At 34.2% G+C, this 6,000-nt stretch overlaps 1 protein-coding gene across 2 annotated transcripts in view; it reads left to right on the top strand.

The window, feature by feature from the left end:
- The first annotated feature begins 3,523 nt into the window (after window positions 1-3,523).
- LOC113522849 (ecdysone-induced protein 74EF) overlaps window positions 3,524-6,000 on the top strand; it is a 299,508-nt gene continuing 297,031 nt past the window's right edge. For both annotated transcript variants that reach the window (XM_052902908.1, XM_052902907.1), the window contains exon 1: window positions 3,524-3,811. The gene's annotated coding sequence lies outside the window, so the exon portion shown is untranslated. The remainder of the gene's footprint in view (window positions 3,812-6,000) is intronic.

Here is a 6,000-nt window from a genome sequence, read left to right as displayed (position 1 = left end):
ATTTTATATTTACCCATTACTATTTATTTTATTCCGTTATTCAACATTAGTTATACAATTCAAATTTACATCGAAATGTTCCGCCGTAAATAAAATGATGTCATTATGTTTTCAATGAAAAACTCCCCGCATATTTATTGAGAATGCGACATGAAAATCGAAACAATGGAGTTAAGATTGAACAGTGACTTTTTGTAGATTACAATTGTTGAATATTATTTAATTAATAAAATGGCAACACAATACAAAACTCACAGATTAGACACAAAGTCACCATGACGTAGTTTGGCGGGAAAAGAATTCACCTTGAATGACGCGCTTCCCGCGGTGCGACCTCGCTGGCGGCCGCGAGCGATCGGCTGCGGCCGGAGTCGCTCGGCAAATCCCGTGGCGGGCTCGGCCCTGTTCGTACGTCCTCGCCTATAATCGGTGATTACTTGTACACATTATAATTGGTACTTTATTCGCTAATGAATGCTGCACACAATAATATTTTGACAACTGATTATCTTTCTTTAACACGAAATATACACACACTTTGTTTGCTCTACCGCTTGTATAACGGATTATGTTCTGATAAATTGTTTAAGATGATGTTCACGGCCACCTTTACTCATCGCACTGCTCGCAATCGACAGGAAATTAATCTTCACATTCTAGAACCTAGAAATGGTCGCGTACAATGCGATTTTAAAGTAGTTTCCTCCCGCGATAGTTCAGGCTATGAAATAAACTTCCTGCTGAGGTTTTGTATAGAGATTTCTTTGAAAAAAGACCTGTTAAAGCTTCTTAAAGTCAGTAACGTATATTACAACTACTATGGTAATCGTTTTCTATTAGATGATTGTAAACTTGTTTGCCAAAAGTGGCAGTTTAATGTATTTTTAATCGATTTATGTATTGAAGATAAATCGATTAAATTGCATTTTGTTATAGGACCTTACAGGACCTAGATAATAAAAATACAAAACAATTCTTTAACAAATATATTATAAGTAATAATTGAACACTGACTATACAGCTATTGTTAGACTCTGGCGGTAAAATAGCTAATGTGGATACAATGGGAGTGCGGATACAGTTTAATTGATCACCATGAAATTTCGTATACAAGTACAATATGGGGTGCTGTAGTACATAGGTTACATTTTATTCTCAGTGTTCATACCTTGGTCTCTCGGACGAAGTCACGGGTAAAAACTTGTTTTAAACAGTTTTGTAATTAATATTCTTAGGAGATCTGTACTTATAACAAAATCTTTTTATTATATTAATTCCCAAAAAACATGTGTTTGTAAAATAGTAATCCCTAAATAATAAATAATAATGATAAATACATTACTGTCGGAGTATTAATAATTTCAGTTCTTTTTTGAAAAGTGTGTTTATAAAGGCCATTAGAGATGAAAAAAAAAATCAAAATCGAATTCATTTCGATCAAATGATCCAAATACTTTCAGCAATTTCATTTAATATGTAAAAATGAAACTGAACACGTAAATAAGGTGTGAACGTCACAGAAATGGCATCTGTGTCAATAATGAGAAATAATAAGCTTGTCTTAATATTTTTTTAACGTTTGACATATATTAAATGTTTAATTTCTAGAAACAAGCCGTGTGATGTTTGATTGAAAAGTGAATTTTCTAGAAAAAAATAAAAAAATCAACTTGTTAAGTTGTAAATGTAGTAGCCACTTTATTTAAAAACTATTATCACTCTCTCTTAGTTCCTTTTGATTTACTGTCTATGGCAACACTGTTTTTTTTTGTAATGGCCTTCTCTTGTACTCGCTGAGATTGTCTATAACTTAATAATTACGTTGCACTATAAGAAACCTACTCTTTTATTTAATACCAAATTCCCCTGCCTCTGCACTGCTCTGTTTCGCTCAACTCTGTTTTGTTTTGTATTAACGTTCTAATTAAGTACTTATCTAACTTCATCATCAATGATGTAACATCATTATTATCGTGATAAAACATTTCGTAGCTGGTTATGGGGTTTCTCTTTTTTCAAATCTGGTCAAATCGTTTTGATGTGGTCTTTTTATATTATAATGGTAACAAATAAGCATTTAGCCTTTTAATGGTAAAATGTTACCTTACGTTGTAATACCTGAGATATCATGCCAACAGAAGCACAGTCGGCCGAGGTTTAGGGCCCCCGGGGAGAGAAACCGGCGTAATGCGGGTAGAATCTAAAAGTACCGCTATAAGACTGTTCATTAACATTAATTATTATTATTTTTAAATTTTTAGAAAATTGACATATCCGCTCTTAAGGGAGAGAATCAGGCGTACAATGCGAGCAGTATCTAAGAGCACCGCTTTTTGCATCTTTCCCGGGAGTAAGCCGCCTTGGAATCCCGACCGTCTGAGATGTTGTTCTAGACTGGTTGGGATAAGACTATTCATCGACAGTATTTGTTGTTGGTAATGAAGAATCTATCTATCATTTTTGGATGCATGGCATACGTTTACTGTATGTGTATCCCGATGGTTTCTTCCGCATGTAGGTTATGGAATGAGTTCCCCTACGAGATTCTGGTGCTACAATACTAAATAAATCAATTGACAAAATTATACAAATATTATATTATAAAATGTGTCCAAAGAATTTTAAAAGCTAGCCTCCACATTTTTTTTACCTGCCTGTCTGCGCCTTTTTTCGCCTGCGCCATCGGTATACACTGACGGGGTACCAGTGAGAGGTGATGGGTGAGGATGAAAAGGCAGGTCAATTTGTCCACCATGACGAATTCAACGATAAATTAGTACGATAGTTTCCGGGGGTAACCACGTGGAGGTCAACCTGATAGGTTATATTGATAGCAATGTGGATTAACCTCCCCATTACTAACAATCCCTTCCCCCCAGGCCTCACATTAGCAATATTTCTCGTGGTGTGTGTTTATGAGAGACATGAGCCTGCTGAGGTATGTTGTCCCGTTGACTTGGAATTGGTGTTAAACATTTAGAGGCTCTCCTTTTTCTGTTCTATTGTATTGTATTGAATTCTCCTAATCATCTTTTATGATACTCTAGGAATTGAATGGACTAATGTTAGATTAATTCTCAGAAGATTATATCCTTACCCTGACACCATATGAATATATGGGGGGAAAGGGATTGTTAGTAATGGAGTTTGACAGCCCCATTGCTGGCAATATACTCTATTAGGTAGACCTCCACGTGGTTCCTCCTGGAAACCATCGTAAATAATTGTTGTTGAATTCGATGGGCTAACTGACCGCCGGTGTATGCCGATAGTGCAGGCGGGGTTACCATTTCATTATCACTCATAAAAAAAAACTACGTGAATATATAAGCAAATGACACGTGACATCGAATTTGGAAAACGAACATCTGGATCCTCACGTGAATGGCCGTCGTCGGCTGACCTAATTCTGTAAATTCACAACCATTTTGGGGCTTGTCAATGATAACACTCGTTTAGGAACCATAATAAAAATATACTCGAGCATCCACCGGTTGACGACGGGGGCGCGGTGAGTGAGAAGCTAGTTCAGTGACTTGTGGGCCGCGGTGCTGTTTGGACGGACGTGTACCGTGCGCGTGCGTAGAACGCGCTCGACGAGCGCAGCCTTCGCGTGGAATAATATTTTGAAATTGGAATCGTGTGTGTTCTCAAATTGAAAAATCGCTGACAGTGACAGGAGTGTTGCAGTGAATGGAATTTTGTTTTACGTTGACAAACTTAGTTATATTATATGGATATATATTTTATTTTTTATTTTTGTGGTGCATAAAGACGGATCTGTAAACTTTTGGATTGCGTTTTGGACTCGGTAAGTGCGACTATTTTTTTTTTTTTTACTTTTTAACGTATATCGTAAATAAACTTAAATGAAAGGTTTTCTTTACGATCTCTCCCAAATAATTCATTAAAATTGTATTTCGTTGCGTAATTTAAAAAAAAAACTTGAACGCTATTAATTTAATATTGTTATATTATTGATAAAAATATAATCGAACCAATTTACGTGAAAAGGAAAGTTTCGTTCGAAATCAAAATTTCTCAAATTATTCATGAATACTTTTTAAAGTTTTTAATTAATGCATGTTAATTACGTTCATTAACTGCAATTCTAGAAAACACTTGCTGTAATGGACAACAGTTCACTTATTATTTATGTTTATTTACGATATATTATCTACTGTAAAAATATACTACGTTGTATATAAATAGGTATTTATATATACCTATCTATTATCTACCATATTGGTATATAAATACATACTTGTCGATTGAACGCGATAAAGTTATTGGGTATCTAGCTACACATACGCCTATTTACATGTGAAATACGCCCGAAGGAGTGACAGGTTCTTGTCAATTATGCAAAGGTGCTTATTTCATTTGAAATACGTACGACACTGTTATATCCAAAAGTGTGCCAAGAGGATGAGTAACGTTGTATTTATACAAAGTTATTATTTAGGAATTGGCCTTGTGGGTTTATCTGAGAATTGCGCAGCAACAGAGTTCGATCAAGTTTGATATATAAACTTCATCAGAAAGCCCTTTTACAAAACAAGTATTTGCTTTTCGTGTATTATTTATTATGGTTGGTAAATGAACAGAGGAAATTTTGTTATGTTATAACATATGCAAGCGTGTACTTTCATAGTTTCACCTCCTAATATATTTTCCTTTTAAATATTTCTAATTTATTATAAATATTATATTTAATTATGTAACGAACATGTCTAAGTATATATTTTATATAAACATTTTAATAAAACATTGGGTTTGAAAAGACAAAAAAAAAAAATATTTCTTGTTTTCTCTATCTAAAAACAAAAGTATTTGGGATATATTGGCACTACAAGTTTTACCTTTTATTTATACATTTATGTTACAGTCAAAATTCTCAATTGGCTGGAAAAAGTTTTTTCTACCTAGTACAAAGCGCTAACTCCACAAAATCTTTCATTCTATTATGCAGCCAAAAGCATTTTTAACCAGTTCAGAGTTTTTACGGTGACATGAACATGGATAAAAAAATCGAATTCCTATATTTAAATTGACACAATTTGGCGGTGCCACGGCTTAATGGTGTCTTTTTATAGACATGTAAGTTGACACAATTGTTACTGAATTTGCGGACCGCAAACTATTTTTACTGGATATATTATATTTAGCTGTACACTTGTGTAAGCATCTGATGTTTGTAATAATCTATATTCGTATTAAAATTAGGTAACTGAATGGAAAAAATCATCGAATGTATGTTTTAATAGCTAAAATATGAACGATAGACAGTCACTTTATATTATTAGGTTTAATAAAAAAAATCGGTTTATAAGTAAAGATTATATTTAATATGATAGCAAATGGTTGTACACAGATAAACCCGTAACGTATCTCTGTATGTAGACATGCCATATTGTTATATATATATAAATAATAAAGAAATATTATTACAATTGTAATCTCAAGATTATATAGCATCCAATTATTTGCTATTTTTTTTATACAACTTAGAATGGCAAACAAGCTGATGGTCCACCTGATGGAAAGTGGTAACCCTCGCCTATAGACATGAGCAGTACCATGGACATAACAGAGTATACTGTTTCATCCATGATACCACCCATGCGTTGCCATTCCTGAGGACTCATATGTTATTCCTCTGTACACAGTAAATTCACGCCATATCCCACCGTTCAAACCGAAACACAGCCATGCAAACACAACTGCTTCACGGTTGAAACACGAATGGGACAGAGGTACCCAAGCAATCGACTTTTGTACAGTCTCCCTCTGGTAAAAATAAATAAATATATATGGAATACATAAATATGGTATAAAAGGCGGACTTAATGCTAGTAGCATTATCTACCAGTCAACCTTTGGGATGAACAGTGAATCACGAACGTGGTACTTCATTATTGGGATAATGGTAGATTTTAACACCAAGATATGGCAACTAATAAACTCATAAAGAAAAACTGAGACAAGTGGAGGAAATTG

Source organism: Galleria mellonella, unplaced genomic scaffold (genome assembly GCF_026898425.1).
Source record: "Galleria mellonella isolate WM207_F2 unplaced genomic scaffold, CSIRO_AGI_GalMel_v1 utg962, whole genome shotgun sequence".
Taxonomy (NCBI): domain Eukaryota; kingdom Metazoa; phylum Arthropoda; class Insecta; order Lepidoptera; family Pyralidae; genus Galleria; species Galleria mellonella.
Note: the sequence above shows the minus strand (reverse complement) of the source record. Positions and strands in the feature narration are given on the sequence as shown.